This window comes from Mesoplodon mirus (genome assembly GCF_964341445.2).
Source record: "Mesoplodon mirus genome assembly, contig: SUPER_3_unloc_8, whole genome shotgun sequence".
Lineage (NCBI taxonomy): Eukaryota > Metazoa > Chordata > Mammalia > Artiodactyla > Ziphiidae > Mesoplodon > Mesoplodon mirus.
In genome coordinates, this window is record NW_028295696.1 from 1,136,748 (window position 1) to 1,153,531 (window position 16,784).

The following is a 16,784-nucleotide window of genomic DNA, read 5'->3' on the forward strand; positions in this document are numbered from 1 at the left end:
CCCCCCGCTCACCACAACTACAGAAAGCTCGCGTGCAACAATGAAGACCCAATGCAGCCACAAATAAATAAATAAAAAATAAAGTATAGAATCTTAAAAACAAAACAAAACAAAATCTATAAAGAATATTACAAGATTAGAATCACAGGCCAGTTTCTCTTTTGAAAATGCATGCAAACTGTGTAAACAGAAGCACAAACTGTACCCACGGTATGTAAAACAATCATATATCAGAATCAAAGTAGCTTTATTTTGGTAATGCCAGGTTGCTTTAATGTTCAAACATGAACTCCATCCCAGGAATGAATTAGAGTGGGAAAAGAAGTCATTTTAAACGAAGCCTTGGGAATTCCCTGATTTTCCAGTGGTTAGAACTTGGCGCTTTCACTGCTGGGGCCCTGGGGTCCAATCCCAGGTCAGGGAAATAAGATCCTCCAAGACATGAGGCAGGGCCCCGAAAGAAAAAATAATGAAGTCTTAACCAGGAGAAGCACAAGATCGAATAAACATAACAGATAACACCTTATGAAAAGTAGGTGAAGATTATGGAATATTCTAAAATTTAAAACAAAAAGAAACTTTTAAAGATTCAAAAGGATGTGACTAATATTGTACATAGGCAAAAAATAAAATGAAATAAAATATACAAATGATGGGAGCCCCAGAATCCAGAAGCCCAAGTCCTGTCTCTGAAGATTCTCATTCAGTGGGTTCTGGATTTCCTCTGTGTGTCAAAACCTACAGGTGATTCTGATACGACTCACAGACACAATGTAAAGCTTCTGCTTTGCAGGAGAGAATACCAGATTATTCTGTTATTTTATAGTTATACTAACAGGTTGTACTATTGACGGATAAGTCTGATGTCAAAATGCACTCCCCACTAGGGATAAAAAAGGAACTAGTAGTCTCTACTGCTAATTGGTGGCAGCATGCAGGTATTGCAAGAGCAATTATTGTAGGAATCCAAATTAGTGGAACATTTTAGAATTGGAAAACTACATACAGATCATCTAGTCAAGCTTCCAACTGTTATAGTTGTAAAAACGAAGGCCCATATAAATGAAATGATTTATCTCCAAAGAGTGTTAGTGAAAGAGTATGAAATAAAAAATATCTCTGAACTTTTAATTTAGTGCTGTTTTTATTAATCTCAAGTACTAGCTTAAACTTCAGTGTGACAGATTTGGGATTGAATTCTTGCCCAGATTGACTGATTGTGTGCCTTTTAGTAAGTTACTAAAACACGGTTTATTTTGTAACAGGTTTATTTATTTATTTATTTTTGGCTGCATAGGCTCTTCATTGCTGTGTGCGGGCTTTCTCTAGTTGCAGTGAGCGGGGGCTACTCTTTGTTGCAGTGCGCAGGCTTCTCGTTGGGGTGGCTTCTCGTTGTTGCTGAGCATGGAGTGTAGGTGTCTGGGCTTCAGTAGTTTTGGATCACGGGCTCTAGAGCGCAGGCTCGGTAGTTGTGGCGCACGGTCTTAGTTGCTCCGTGGCATGTGCAGTCTCATTTGCGGGTTCTGGGGAGGATTAAATGAGCTCATATGATATCCAATTGACTGAGGCAGAGTAGGCTTGGGATGAATCTTTGCTTGGTTTTCATTAGCTGCGGAGAAGAGGATGACAGCTTGGTGCCTCTCCAAGTTTCACATGGGTGTGCCTCCCTTGGGGATCTTCTTAAATGCAGGCTGGTATTCAGTAGTTCTGGGTGGGGCCTGGATTCTGTCCTGCTAAGAAGCTCCTAGGTGACGGTGATGCTGAGGGCAAGCGTCCAGCTCCTGCATTTCTCGCTTTCTGGAAGAGCAGGACGTCTGCCCCCCGGGAGGAGAAAACATCCACAAAGTGACTAATACGCACCAGCTTCCCTTACAGGCAAGGGACCTTTACCACTGCTCCCAACCATTGTGTCTGAGGGGCAGCAAGCCAAAACACTGAGATGCTGAGGTTTGCAGCAAAGAGGAGGTTTATTCACAGGGCAGCCATGCGAGGAAGTGACGTGAAAATAGGTCTCCAATCCTCCTTCCCGAAAGCAAGGGGCTTGGGGTATCTGTGGGATAAAGAATAAAGAAGCAGGGCAGTATGGGTCATGGGGAGCTTGAGGCAAGGTGATTGGACAAAGATGTGCTCCTCATTGTTCTGAGCTGGTGTAATAGGCTACAGGGCTCAGCACATTCTCAGGCTGGAGTTTTTGGCTCTCTGATGGCAGAAGGCCAAAAGGCACTTGCCCAGGTGGAAGATCGGTGGTCCTCTCCACTCTAAACCAGCTCCGCCTACCTAGGCACAGCTGATTCCAAGTTCCTGGACAATACCGGGGCAAACATCTTTTTGCTTATGCTACATGCTACTTGGAGGACGTGCAAGTGTTCAAGGTACCTTGATGAGTGAAGACAGGATTTCACTAATCATGACGCATGGTTTCACTTCCAGGTGAGCAGAAGAGACCTGTAGGCTGAGTCTGGCTCCTGGCACCTGGAATTGGAGGCAGATGGTTTAAAAACGGGCTCCCCCACCCTCTGTGTGATCTGAGGTAGATAGACTATTGATCCTTTTCTCCAATTAAAATGTGTGACTGGAAACACACTTAGTGGCATGTCTGACACACAGTAGTTATGCTACCGTAGGTCATTCTTGGAAACTGAAGCCGTGGTTTTGAGGGATCATCAAAACGAGTACAATGCTTGCCATGTTTCTCCTTGTTCATCCTGGTGACAAACCTGGTAGAGAGAGCTCCATCCTTTCCCACAGGACCACACCCCTAGTACTTAGAGTGAAGTGGTTATGTCTCACTTAAGGCACCTTTTCCTTTTCCTTCCTTCTTTTTTCTTCATTAATCTTCATCCAACTGGCCTTTCTAAATTTTACACAAAACAAAACCATTTCTCAATGGATTCAGATACTACCCCAAGTTAGTATTCCAACCAAGTTCTTGATCTTCCGGGTCTCATCATCAGAAATTTCTGAGCCTAAATCTTCTCTAGTTTCTAGGATCACTCATTGTCTCATTTCTCCCTTCTCCTTTGAGTTCAGAGTCTTGCCAATTTAGTCCCTTCCCTAACCACAACTTATAATAAGGTGACACAGCAAAGTGATGAAAGTCTAGACGGTCTGGTTTTACTCCTGGGTTTTTGCCACCTACTTACTGTGTGGCATTAGGCAAGCTATTCAACGTCTCTGGGCCTCAGTTTCCCCCCAAAAGTGAATATTACGAATTTGACCTGCCGGGCTTCCATAGTGGTGCAGTGGTTGGGAGTCCGCCTGCTGATGCAGGGGGCACGGGTTCATGCCCCGGTCCAGGAGGATCCCACATGCCGTGGAGCGGTTGGGCCCGTGAGCCATGGCCGCTGAGCCCGCGCGTGCAGAGCCTGTGATCGGCAGCGGGAGAGGCCACGACAGTGAGAGGCCTGCGTACCACACAAAAAAAAGAACATTACCTGCCTATAGGGTTGCCATTATGAGGAATATGTGGGTTAATATTTGGTAAGAACTTAGAATAGTGCTTGTTATAGTCTAAGCACTACAGTTGTGCTTTTTAATAATAATAAATGAAATTGCCAATGTATACCTTACTCAACTTTCTGTCATAACTTTGAAGTGTTGGTCTATCTGTTGGGTCTTGTCAGCCTGTAAAGGAGGTGAGGTGTCCGTAGCTTTGGTGTGAGACGTGCTGCCTGCCGAAGCACCGATGCCCGTCCACGCCGTGACCGCCAAAAACGTGAACGGGTGCTGGAGAAAGCAGGAGCAGAATGGAAGATGACGGCGTGGGAAGGAGGTGTGGTGTCCATAGGTTCGGGGTCTGAGGTGCTGCCTGATGAAGCACCGATGCCCGGCAAAGGCGTAAATGGGGTGCTGGAGAAAACAGGAGCAGAACGGAAGATGACGGCGTGGGAAGGAGGCGTGGTGTCCATAGGTTCGGGGTCAGACGTGCTGCCTGCTGAAGCACCGATGCCCGGCAAAGGCGTAAATGGGGTGCTGGGGAAAACAGGAGCAGAATGGTAGATGATGGCGTGGGAAGGAGGTGTGGTGTCCATGGGTTCCATATCAGAGCTGCTGCGTGCCTGATCTGAGAGCAGAGAGTGACAGTGGGAGAGCTTCTCACTCCTTTTATATCTGACGGCTCCGCCTGCCTCTGTGACATGTGCATTGTACGTGTCACAGAGAAAGGGCGGGCGGGGCAGGGGTTGAGTCAGGGGGCACATGCGTGCCCAGCTGGTGGAGAAACCCCAGCCCAGAGGCAAAAGGCGGGGCCCCTTGTGGACTTTCTAGTGGCTGGGTCTTCTCGCTGTGGGTGGCAGGTGTTTGGCACGGGATGGGCCACCATGCAGAGACTGTTGGGGACTGTGGAGGCCTTCTCCTTCAGAGCTTACCCTGCCTGGGCACCGGCTCTGCAGGCCCCTCAGCTGCGCGTATGTATCGGCCAGCCCTTCCCCACTACGTGGCCCAGAGGCCAGAGGCTGCTCAGAGCTGAGGGCAGGAGGCACCCAGAGCTTGCCAGGGTGTGGGCCACCTCCTCCGGGGACCTCCCCAGCTTCTCTGCGAGGCCTGGAGACAGGATCGCCTTCTCCAGGACTGCTCAGCTGCCAGCATCACCGTGAGCCAGGTGGCGAAGGTTTCTGAGCAGGAGATGCAGAGCCCAGTTCCGACTGCATGCTGCACCCCACGATGTCCCTTCCTGGCAGGTAGGTTCTTTCTTCACTTCTCTTTTGAAATTTGGTCAGACAACATTTAAACCTTGCACTGTTCTTCAGGGTATACAGATGGTAGTGGCTTAGCAGGGATTCGAAGCAAGCCTGTGTGATTCCAGAGCTCGTGTTCTGGACTGTGGTGCCCCCTTATCATATATGCTTCATGTGTTCCTTGGTTTTCATTTTTTCTTGTAGTCCTTATGGTACTTAGCCCTAAGTGCCATACCTGTAACGAACAGCTACACTGCCCTGTGGGAGGTCTTCTTCTGTTCAACACATGAATTGGTCATCCACCGCACTGTGTTCTAATCTCAGAAGATACAGGTCAGGGACCACCGGTTGTCAGCTGGTGCTATCATTGGTGCTGCCATTCCACATGTCTAACTGAGGCTTGAAGGCCGGATTTTCCCTTTGTCTAGTTTGAAGGATCCAGATATGTAAAGATTATAGTCTAGATAAATCATGGGCTATCCTGAAAGAAATTCACCAGTGAATTGTTCCGTATGGATTAGAAGCCAGTTTCTCTGGCCTTCCTGGAGTATATCCAGCAAGGCGTCTCATTCATGTCTAGAAAGCCAATATATCCTTTATTGCAACTTCAGCGTGGAGCGATGTATTGGTTTAAAGTACGATCAACACAATTTGGTCATTGTGAGTAGGCCAGCTGGGTCCACTCTTTATTACACATATGTAACTCGAGAGATTCTTATGCCCAAGAGAGGAGACGTACTCTTGGTTGTCTAGGACGAGGGAAACATGTGTTGTTATTCAGGAGCTGGAAGCTGATGGTCTACACATCACTTGACCTTGTTTAAAACTTGTGTCTTTGGCTTGCTTCATTGGAGTGTTTTCTCTCTCCTGGGGCTGACATTGTGTGTTATGTATCACACAGGTGACATGTAGAAGTTTCAGAACCCAGAATCGTATAGATCAGTCAAAATGTATTTCTATAGTTTTGTTCAAAGTGTATGGAAAATAACACTGGGCATAATTCATATATTCCAGAATTAGTTGGACCCTCTGCTCGTGAGATTCTTTTTATGGTATGTCACAGCAAATTTGGACTTCCATCCCCAATAAACTTTGGGGTTGGAGGACACAAAAAGCTTTTGCTCACACCTAAATTATGTGTGAAAGAAAAGGGTAAATATTATAAGCCCTTTCTAACCTCTCCAAGAGCAGAAATGTTTTACAGCTGTGGCATTGAACCCTAATTCCTCGATCTCATTTGAGGAGAGTTCAGTAAGAAACAATGTCTTGATTTTTGTTTGTTTGGTTTCTTCCCTGTTTTCTCATCTTGCTTACCAACAATCCATTGTAATTCATGAGTTAGTATGGCAGCAGGCTGAGTGTTCCCTGGAGCTCATTAAATGATCTTTTTTTCCTAAAATAACTTTTGTGTCCTTGTTTTCAGCCCCTCTTCTTTCCTCTGCCCTTTACTACAACCAGAGCTCAGCCAAAGCTGACTGGCTTTGTGCAGACCTTACTTAGGGTTAGTCTTTTCTTCATTATTTTATTCATGGCTCCTCCATTTCATTGTTTGCCTTCTCGAAATGTGTTGAAATCTTTCTGTGGTGGATGACTTCCAAAATGTCTTGGCTTTGATTGGTTGATTAAGTTTGGTATTTCTACAGTATTGTTTAAATATGGTTTCAGGAGGAACATAAAGTGAATATGTTTCCTTGTCTGCCATCTTGAGCTGAAAATCCCTGTGGATTTTAGCATCCAATGTTCCCATGGGAAAAAAACCCAACCTTGGCATTAATAGATGTGACACTCAAGATTTCAGCTTTTCGTGGGCAATCACTGAGGATTGGAATATGTGGTCATTTCTAAAGGGAAAATAATAACTACCTCATGGAGTAGATTTGAGGATTAAATTAGAGAATGAACATGAAAATGCTTTGTAAGGCTTAAAAATCTATAAAAATGTTTTTGTTATTATTTGATTTGTTGCTATTTCAACTTCACTCGACAGTTGCTTATGACCTTACTTATGTGATAAAATGGCCCCTGGTTTATTGTTTTGAAAGCCAGAATATATTTTTCAATAGCTCGATGGAAATGGCATCATTTGTGAAGGTTAAGGGTGAAGGGATAAATGTTTCTTGACACCTATCACTTTACAGTGTTTTCAGGAGCTAATTGACACTTGTATTCCTCTTCCAAATTTTGTTGAGCACCTCCTACGAGCCACATGCTTTACATCAGGTGTTGGAAAGCATTTTCTGGATTTTCAATATCTTAGGCTTTGTGGGCCATATACAGCTTCTGTAGCTTCTCCTCTTTCTTCTTCAACAAGCTTTCTAAACGTGAGAACCATTATTAGCTCACAGTCCCACAGATCCAGGCTGAGAGCCTGATTTGATTTGTGGCCATGATTTGCCAATTCCTGCTCTGCGTCCTCACTGAGGAGGGGGACCATGTTTGAGTAATCACTTCTTTGAATCAACTCTTGGTCTTCTGGGGCTTGTCCTTACTCTCCTACACTCTCTAATCAACATGGCATGCAGAGAGATCCTGTTAAAACATAAGTCAGATCATGTCACTGAAATCTCTTCAATGGCTTCTTCAGAGAAGAATCAAAGTCCTCAAAGTGCCTCCAGAGCCCTAGAAATGTGGACCTCTGTTTCGTGTCTGACTGTTTCCTTCTCCTCTCCACTTTGCTTGCTCTGTTTTCCACACACTGCCATCCTTTCTGCTCCTTGGGTACTCCAGCCTACTCTAGCCTCATTGACTTTCCATCGGACTGTTCCCTCTACCTGTACTATTCACTTCCCAGATATGCCCCTTGCTCCCTCTTAAATTTTATCTTCCCCAGAAAGTCCTCAGGGATCACTTAGTTTCAGCTAGCAGCCTCCTCCTAGCATCTAACCATCTCCATCTCCCTTCCCTGCTTGCTGTTTTTCTCCAGCACTTCCCTTATATATTCCCGCACTGTCGCGGCTCAGATTCAGCAAGTGATCATTGCCGCAGCATGGCCTCGGGGACCCTGGCTGCGGACACGATGTCCACACCTGCCTGGTGGCCCCTGCTCGCCTCACGACCCCTCAGGTGCAGCATGCTCAGGACCCGCATTGCAGGCAGAAGACACAGGGCCACTGGCCCCAGCTAGGCAGTCCCCTCGATGCTGTGCTCACGTTGGCTCAGACCTCTGCTCTCCACGTTGCGGTTCAAACCTCTGGGCAGCGCAGTGTGGGCGGGGATCGAAGACCACCGCCCGCTCCTCTGTGTGTCAGCACACAGCCCCGCCTCCCATGGGGACCCAGCCCGAGGAGCAGGGGCGGGAGATTCGAGACTATGGTGGTGCGAAAGGTAGGAGGTGTGGAGAGTTTGGGGTGTACAAAAAGTGTTTGCTGACTGATCCAAACAAAAGTGAGACATGGTTGTATCAACGCATTTAAAAAGTCATTAAACTGCCGCTAAGTGTGCTCACCCCGCCTAGGAGAGAGCATGCATTCCGTGAGGGACACATGAAAGGCTGAGTGAACGTCTGCCTGTGGTCCGTTACCTGGTGCACGGGTGTGTGAATTTTTGCGGAGAGCTCTTAATTTCCGTTGTCTCTGCTGACTTCACACGGTGGTTGGCAAACGGTGACGTGTTCGGTGTATTCAGGACATGATCATAGTTAGTAATAATCACTTAGTTTTGCACTGACGACTCCACAGAGAATTTACTACTGAATGTCCACTTTACAGGAGAGAAACTGAGGCATAGGAAGTGAAGTGACTGAGTAAGAGGAAGGACTCAGACAATTGATGTTAGTAAATGAACCCTGCAGGGAGCCGTTAGACTGTGGTGGCTCTAGTGATGCGGCCGCCTATGTAAAGCAAGGAAAATCTAAGCCTGTCAACAGCTCAGGGTGACGGACACCGCTGAGGACAACCAGTCACAAACCACCAACTAGGCTTTAAAGCTATAGCAAATCAGTCATTTCCTTGCTTTGCTTCTGCCCTTTTAAATAAACTTCTCTGCAGCTCCTGTGGCTGGAGTGCTCCTCACCGCTTCCACTTTGGTGGTGCCTGAATTGAATCTAGTTTGGCTCACATAAAGTCTTAAAATTTTAAATATGCCTCAGTTTGTCTTTTAAGGTTGGCCGTAGAATTTGGATTTGTGTCCAGTTTCTAGAATAGTGGTCGTCCTCTGGTCAGGCCTTAGGCGTTCTGTGTACAACGTTCCTCTTTTACCACCACCTTCTGGATGCATCCACCCTCTATCAGCTCCCGTGCATCAGATCCCCTAGATGCTCACATTATATCATCTCAGACATTCCTCTGTCTTCCAGCCAGCGTGTGAACTGAAACATTTCCATTCCTGTTGAAGAGTCTGGTGTGACCACTTTCCCAAACACAGGCACTCCCCAGCTGACCCTGGGTAACCACTCTTCTGAACTTGGTCTCCATCACTGACATGGACGTCTTTCTATTTATGCTACATTTTTAAGTACTCGTAAACCGCATATAGTATTCTATATTTTGTCTTCTTACTTGCTTTACTTAGTGTTATCTTTGCTAGGTTCATCCATGCTGACACGTAAATATCTGTCTAGTTCATGTACTTTCCTCGCTATGTAGGAGTCCCATGTACGGAAATACAATAATTTATATGTGCATTTTCCTGTTGATGGATATTTAAATAGTTTCCAATTTTCAGTATGATTTCTTTTAAAAACATATTTATATACTTTTTAAAGGTTACTTTACATTTACAGTTATTACAAAATATTGCCTATATTCCCTGTGTTGTACAATACATCCTCGAGCCTATTGTGGACCTAGTAGTTTACATCTCTCACTTCCCGACCCCTGTATTGCCCCCTCCTCCCCCTCTGCGCTGGCAACCATTAGTTTGTTCTCTATATCTGTAAATCTCCTTCTGTTTTGTTATATTTGCTAGATAGTTGTATTTCTTTGATTCCATATATAGGTGATATCCTACAGTATTTGTTTCTGTTTGACTTATTTCACTTACCACAAGGCCCTCCAAGGCCATCTATGTTGCTGCAAATGGCAAAATTTTGTTCTTTTGTAAGGCTGAGTAATATGCCATTGGTTATATGTACCACATCTTCTTTATCTATTCATCTCTTGATGACACTTAGGTTGCTTCCATATCTTGGTAATTGTACACAAGGATGCTGCGAACATTGAGGTGCGTGTATCTTTTCCAATACATGTTATTGAGAACACGTGTTTTTGATTTTTTCAGATTTACACCTAAGAGTGGAGTTGCGAGGTCATATAATAGTTCTCTTTTTAGGTTTTGGAGAACCCTCCATACTGTTTTCCACAGTGGCTGCACCAATTTACATCCCTACCAACAGTGTACCAGGGTTCCCTTTTCTCTCAAAATTGTAAATTTTCTTCCTAGTGGTAATTGAGATGATAGTTCAATAATAACATAAGATCAGGTGAAGTCTAAAGAAACTTTAGAACACCTGGATAAAGTAAGAACACATGTATTCTCTGGCATCTGAATGTTGGAGAGACACCAATACATGTGGGCCAAGTTGTGTAGAGAAGGGAAACACAGACGCAAGCTTGACATTTGCTGCAGCTTTTCTCCTTGGGGCATTTGCTGATTCAAACTTTACAGCCTAGGAGGTGAAAAGCCAAAGAGTTCAAAAGACTCTAACCACAGAAGCCAAAGAGCAAGAGCCGTTTTACATGGATAGAAAGCATTTTAACTATACCAAAGCAGAAAATGAAAAGAAAGAACTTTGCATTGCATTTAATAAAAGTTTAGGGAGATCTTTCTGGTATATTAGTGAACATATTGGCCGAAATTTAGCCATGTACATTGCGTTGGAGAGGCACCAAGAGTTCAAGAATTCTCACATTTTGAGTACACAATTACCTTACATGTAGGCCTGGTGGCAGCCATTTACATAACAATGATTTGGAGGATGTGGTGTTAGTCAGCTCTTGCTGTGATAATGCTTTGGAAGAAATTGCCCCAAAACTCAGTTACATAAACAAGAATTTATTTTCCTTGGACCTATGGGCTAGTAGCTGCAGTGGCTCTCTTTTAGACCTCTAGATGGCTGGTTTTGCTCCGTGTTTTGGGTCAGTTTGAGGTCTGTCACACACATCTTCCTCTGGAGCCCAAGTGTGAGGTCACAGCTCCCAGGCCCTGTCTTCTCACAAAGTTCAGTGAAACATAAGAGGTGCATCCAAATAGCAACCATAAGCATGCTGAAGTGGCTATACTAATACCAGAAAATATAGACTTTAAAACAAACAAAAAAGTTACTAGATATGAAAAGGGACATTTTATGATAAAAAGGGGAAGGTACCAAAATTTTTTAACATATTTGCCCTGAATAAGATTAAACCAAAGTACATGAAGAAGAAAATACCAACACCCATGAAGAATTGAAGGAAGAAATAGATAATTGCACAATATTAGGTAGAGGCTTCAGTACTCCACGGTCAATAATGGATAGAACAATTAGGCAGAAGATCAACAACGTTATAGGAGACTTGGACAAGACTATGAATTAACAAGACCTACTAAATGTCTAGAGAACACTCAACCGAACAGTAAAATGCTCATCCTGCTCAACTACATGTGAAACGTTTCCCAGCATAGACGACATGCTAGGCTGTAAGAAAAGAGATTAAAAGCCACATACATTGCTGGTGGGAATGTAAAATGGCGCGGCCATTTTACAAAACAGCTTGAGAGTTCCTGCAAGTGTTAAACACCGAGTTACCCTATGACCCAGCAGTTCCATTACTAAATATATACCTAAGAGAAATAAAAGCTTATGTCTGCACAAAAGCTTGTACGTGAATGTTCAGGGAAACATATTTCTAAAAACAAAAGGTGGAAATAATTCAAATGTCAATCTGATAAATGAAGAAACAAAATGTGGAATAGCCGTACAATAGAATAGCATTCAGCTCTAAAAAGGAATGAAATATTGATCCATGTTACAACATGAATGAACCATGAAAGCATTATGTAAAGTTAAAGCAGCCAATCACAAAAGATCACATATTGTATGGTGCCATTTATATGAAGTGCCCAGAATAGCCACTCTGTAGAGACAGGAAGTCGATTAGTGGTTGCCTAGGGCTGAGAGGGTTGAGGAGAATGAAAAAACCTTGTTAATGTGTAATGGGTTTTTTCTGGGGGACCAAAATCTACAATTGGATTGTTGTGATGGTTCCACAAGTCTTTTAGTGGTTACACTAAGAACCACTGAATTGTATACATAAAAGAGTTGAAATTATGGTATGTAAATTACATCCCAATAAAGCTGTTAAAATTATGATAATTTTATAGTTATAAATTTGAAAATTCATCCCAAATTACACATTCTTAACAAATGCAACCTAACAAGACTAACCCAACAAAGAAAAAATATCTAAAACACCTGTATCTACTCAAAAAGTTGTTTGTATAGTTAAGTACCTTTACAGAAAATGATTTCCAGGGATAAATGGGTTTCCACGTAACTTCTTCCAAATATTTCGGGAAGAAGTATTGGTAATCTTACATAAAAATCTTCCAGGAAACAGAAAACTATATATTGCTCAAAGTGTTTATAAGGCCAACATAAGCTTCAGATCAAAAGTAAAAAGAAGGGCTTCCCTGATGGTGCAGTGGTTAAGAATCCACCTCCCAATGCAGGGGACACGGGTTCGAGCCCTTGTGGGGGAAGATCCCACATGCCGTGGAGCAACTACGCCCACGTGCCACAACTGCTGAGCCTGCGCTCTGGAGCATGCAAGCCACAACGGCTGAGCCCGCGTGCTTCAACTACTGAAGCCTGCATGCCTAGAACCCGTGCTCCACAACAAGACAGGCCACCGCAAGGAGAAGCCTACTCACCACAACAAAGAATAGCCCCGTGCTCACCGCAACTACAGAAAGCTCGCGTGCAACAATGAAGACCCAATGCAGCCACAAATAAATAAATAAAAAATAAAGTATAGAATCTTAAAAACAAATCAAAACAAAATCTATAAAGAATATTAAAAGAATAGAATCACAGGCCAGTTTCTCTTTTGAAAATGCATGCAAAATGTGTAAACAGAAGCACAAACTGTACCCATGGTATGTAAAACAATCATATCAGAATTAAAGTATCTTTATTTTGGTAATGCCACGTTGCTTTAATGTTCAAACATGAAATTCATCCCAGGAATGAATTAGAGTGGGAAAAGAAGTCATTTAAAACAGAAGCCTTGGGAATTCCCTGGTTTTCCAGTGGTTAGAACTTGGCGCTTTCACTGCTGGGGCCCTGGGGTCCAATCCCAGGTATGGGCAATAAGATCCTCCAAGACATGAGGCAGGGCCCCGAAAAATAATATAATGAAGTCTTAACCAGGAGAAGCAAAAGATCGTATAAACATAACAGATAACACCTTATGAAATGTAGTTGAATATTCTGGAATATTCTAAAATTTAAAACAAAAAGAAACTTTTAAAGATTCAAAAGGATGTGACTAATATTGTACATAGGCAAAAAATAAAATGAAATAAAATATACAAATGATGGGAGCCCCAAAATCCAGTTGCCCAAGTCCTGTCTCTGAAGATTCTCATTCAATGGGTTCTGGATTTCCTCTACGTGTCAAAACCTACAGGTGATTCTGATACGACTCACAGACACAATGTAAAGCTTCTGCTTTGCAGGAGAGAATACCAGATTATTCTGTTATTTTATAGTTATACTAACAGGTTGTACTATTGACGGATAAGTCTGATGTCAAAATGCACTCCCCACTAGGGATAAAAAAGGAACTAGTAGTCTCTACTGCTACTTGGTGGCAGCATGCATGTATTGCAAGAGCAATTATTGTAGGAATCCAAAGTAGTGGAACATTTTAGAATTGGAAAACTGCATACAGATCATCTAGTCAAGATTCCAACTGTTATAGTTGTAAAGAGGAAGGCCCATATATATGATTTATCTCCAAAGAGTGTTAGTGAAAGAGTATGAAATAAAAAATATCTCTGAACATTTAATTTAGTGCTGTTTTTATTAATCTCAAGTACTAGCTTAAACTTCAGTGTGACAGATTTGGGATTGAATTCTTGCTCAGATTGACTGATTGTGTGCCTTTTAGTAAGTTACTAAAACACGCTTTATTTTTTAACAGGTTTATTTATTTATTTATTTTCGGCTGCTTAGGCTCTTCATTGCTGTGTGTGGGCTTTCTGTAGTTGCAGTGAGCGGGGGCTACTCTTTGTTGCAGTGCGCAGGCTTCTCATTGGGGTGGCTTCTCGTTGTTGCTGAGCATGGAGTGTAGGTGTGTGGGCTTCAGTAGTTCTGGTTCACGGGCTCTAGAGCGCAGGCTCGGTAGTTGTGGCACACGGTCTTAGTTGCTCCGTGGCATGTGCAGTCTCATTTGCAGGTTCTGGGGAGGATTAAATGAGCTCATATGATATCCAACTGACTGAGGCAGAGTAGGCTTGGGATGAATCTTGGCTTGGTTTTCATTAGCTGTGGAGAAGAGGATGAAAGCTTGGTGCCTCTCCAAATTTCACATGGGTGTGCCTCCCTTGGGGATCTTGTTAAATGCAGGCTGGTATTCAGTAGTTCTGGGTGGGGCCTGGATTCTGTCCTGCTAAGAAGCTCCTAGGTGACGGTGATGCTGAGGGCAAGGGTCCAGCTCCTGCATTTCTCCCTTTCCGGAAGAGCAGGACGTCTGCCCCCCGGGAGGAGAAAACATCCACAAAGTGACTACTTGGCACCAGCTTCCCTTACAGGCAAGGGACCTTTACCACTGCTCCCAACCATTGTGTCTGAGGCGCAGCAAGCCAAAACACTGAGATGCTGAGGTTTGCAGCAAAGAGGAGGTTTATTCACAGGGCAGCCATGCGAGGAAGTGACGTGAAAATAGGTCTCCAATCCTCCTTCGCGAAAGCAAGGGGCTTGGGGTATCTGTGGGATAAAGAATAAAGAAGCAGGGCAGTATGGGTCATGGGGAGCTTGAGGCAAGGTGATTGGACAAAGATGTGCTCCTTGTTGTTCTGAGCTGCTGTAATAGGCTACAGGGCTCAGCACATTCTCAGGCTGGAGTTTTTGGCCCTCTGATGGCAGAAGGCCAAAAGGCACTTGCCCAAGTGGAAGATCGGTGGTCCTCTCCACTCTAAACCAGCTCCGCCTACCTAGGCACAGCTGATTCCAATTTCCTGGACACTACTGGGGCAAACATCTTTTTGCTTATGCTACATGCTACTTGGAGGACGTGCAAGTGTTCAAGGTACCTTGATGAGTGAAGACAAGATTTCACTAATCATGACACATGGTTTCACTTCCAGGTGAGCAGAAGAGACCTGTAGGCTGAGTCTGGCTCCTGGCACCTGGCATTGGAGGCAGATGGTTTAAAAACGGGCTCCCCCACCCTCTGTGTGATCTGAGGTAGATAGACTATTGATCCTTTTCTCCAATTAAAATGTGTGACTGGAAACACACTTAGTGGCATGTCTGACACACAGTAGTTATGCTACCGTAGGTCATTCTTGGAAACTGAAGCCGTGGTTTTGGGGGATCATCAAAACGAGTACAATGCTTGCCATGTTTCTCCTTGTTCATCCTGGTGACAAACCTGGTAGAGAGAGCTCCATCCTTTCCCACAGGACCACACCCCTAGTACTTAGAGTGAAGTGATTATGTCTCACTTAAGGCACCTGTTCCTTTTCCTTCCTTCTTTTTTCTTAATCTTCATCCAACTGGCCTTTCTAAATTTTACACAAAACAAAACCATTTCTCAATGGATTCAGATACTACCCCAAGTTAATATTCCAACAAATTCTTGATCTTCCCGGTCTCATCAAAAGACATTTCTGAGCCTAAATCTTCTCTAGTTTCTAGGATCACTCATTGTCTCATTTCTCCCTTCTCCTTTGAGTTCAGAGTCTTGCCAAATTAGTCCCTTCCCTAACCACAATTTACAATAAGGTGACACAGCAAAGTGATGAAAGTTTAGACGGTCTGGTTTTACACGTGGGTTTTTGCCACCTACTTACTGTGTGGCATTAGGCAAGCTATTCAACGTCTCTGGGCCTCAGTTTCTCCCCAAAAGTGAATATTACGAATATTACCTGCCGGGCTTCCATAGTGGTGCAGTGGTTGGGAGTCCGCCTGCTGATGCAGGGGGCACAGGTTCGTGCCCCGGTCCGGGATGATCCCACATGCCGTGGAGCGGCTGGGCCCGTGAGCCACGGCCGCTGAGACCGCGTGTCCAGAGCCTGTGATCTGCAGTGGGAGAGGCCACAACAGTGAGAGGCCTGCGTACCACAAAAAAAAGAACATTACCTGCCTATAGGGTTGCCATTATGAGGAATATGTGGGTTAATACTTGGTAAGAACTTAGAATAGTACTTGCTATAGTCTAAGCACTACAGTTGTGCTTTTTAATAATAATAAATGAAATTGCAAATGTATACCTTACTCAACTTTCTGTCATAACTTTGAAGTGTTGGTCTATCTGTTGGGTCTTGTCAGCCTGTAAAGGAGATGAGGTGTCCGTAGCTTTGGTGTGAGACGTGCTGCCTGCCGAAGCACCGATGCCCGTCAACGCCATGACCGCCAAAGCCGTGAACGGGTGCTGGAGAAAGCAGGAGCAGAATGGAAGATGACGGCGTGGGAAGGAGGTGTGGTGTCCATAGGTTCGGGGTCTGAGGTGCTGCCTGATGAAGCACCGATGCCCGGCAAAGGCGTAAATGGGGTGCTGGAGAAAACAGGAGCAGAACGGAAGATGACGGCGTGGGAAGGAGGCGTGGTGTCCATAGGTTCGGGGTCAGACGTGCTGCCTGCTGAAGCACCGATGCCCGGCAAAGGCGTAAATGGGGTGCTGGGGAAAACAGGAGCAGAATGGTAGATGATGGCGTGGGAAGGAGGTGTGGTGTCCATGGGTTCCATATCAGAGCTGCTGCGTGCCTGATCTGAGAGCAGAGAGTGACAGTGGGAGAGCTTCTCACTCCTTTGATATCTGACGGCTCCACCAGCCTCTGTGACATGTCCATTGTACGTGTCGCCGAGAAAGGTCAGGCGGGGCAGTTGGTGACGCAGGGGGCACATGCGTGCCCTGCTAGTGGCGAAACCCCAGCCCAAAGGCAAAAGGCGGGACCCTTCTGGAT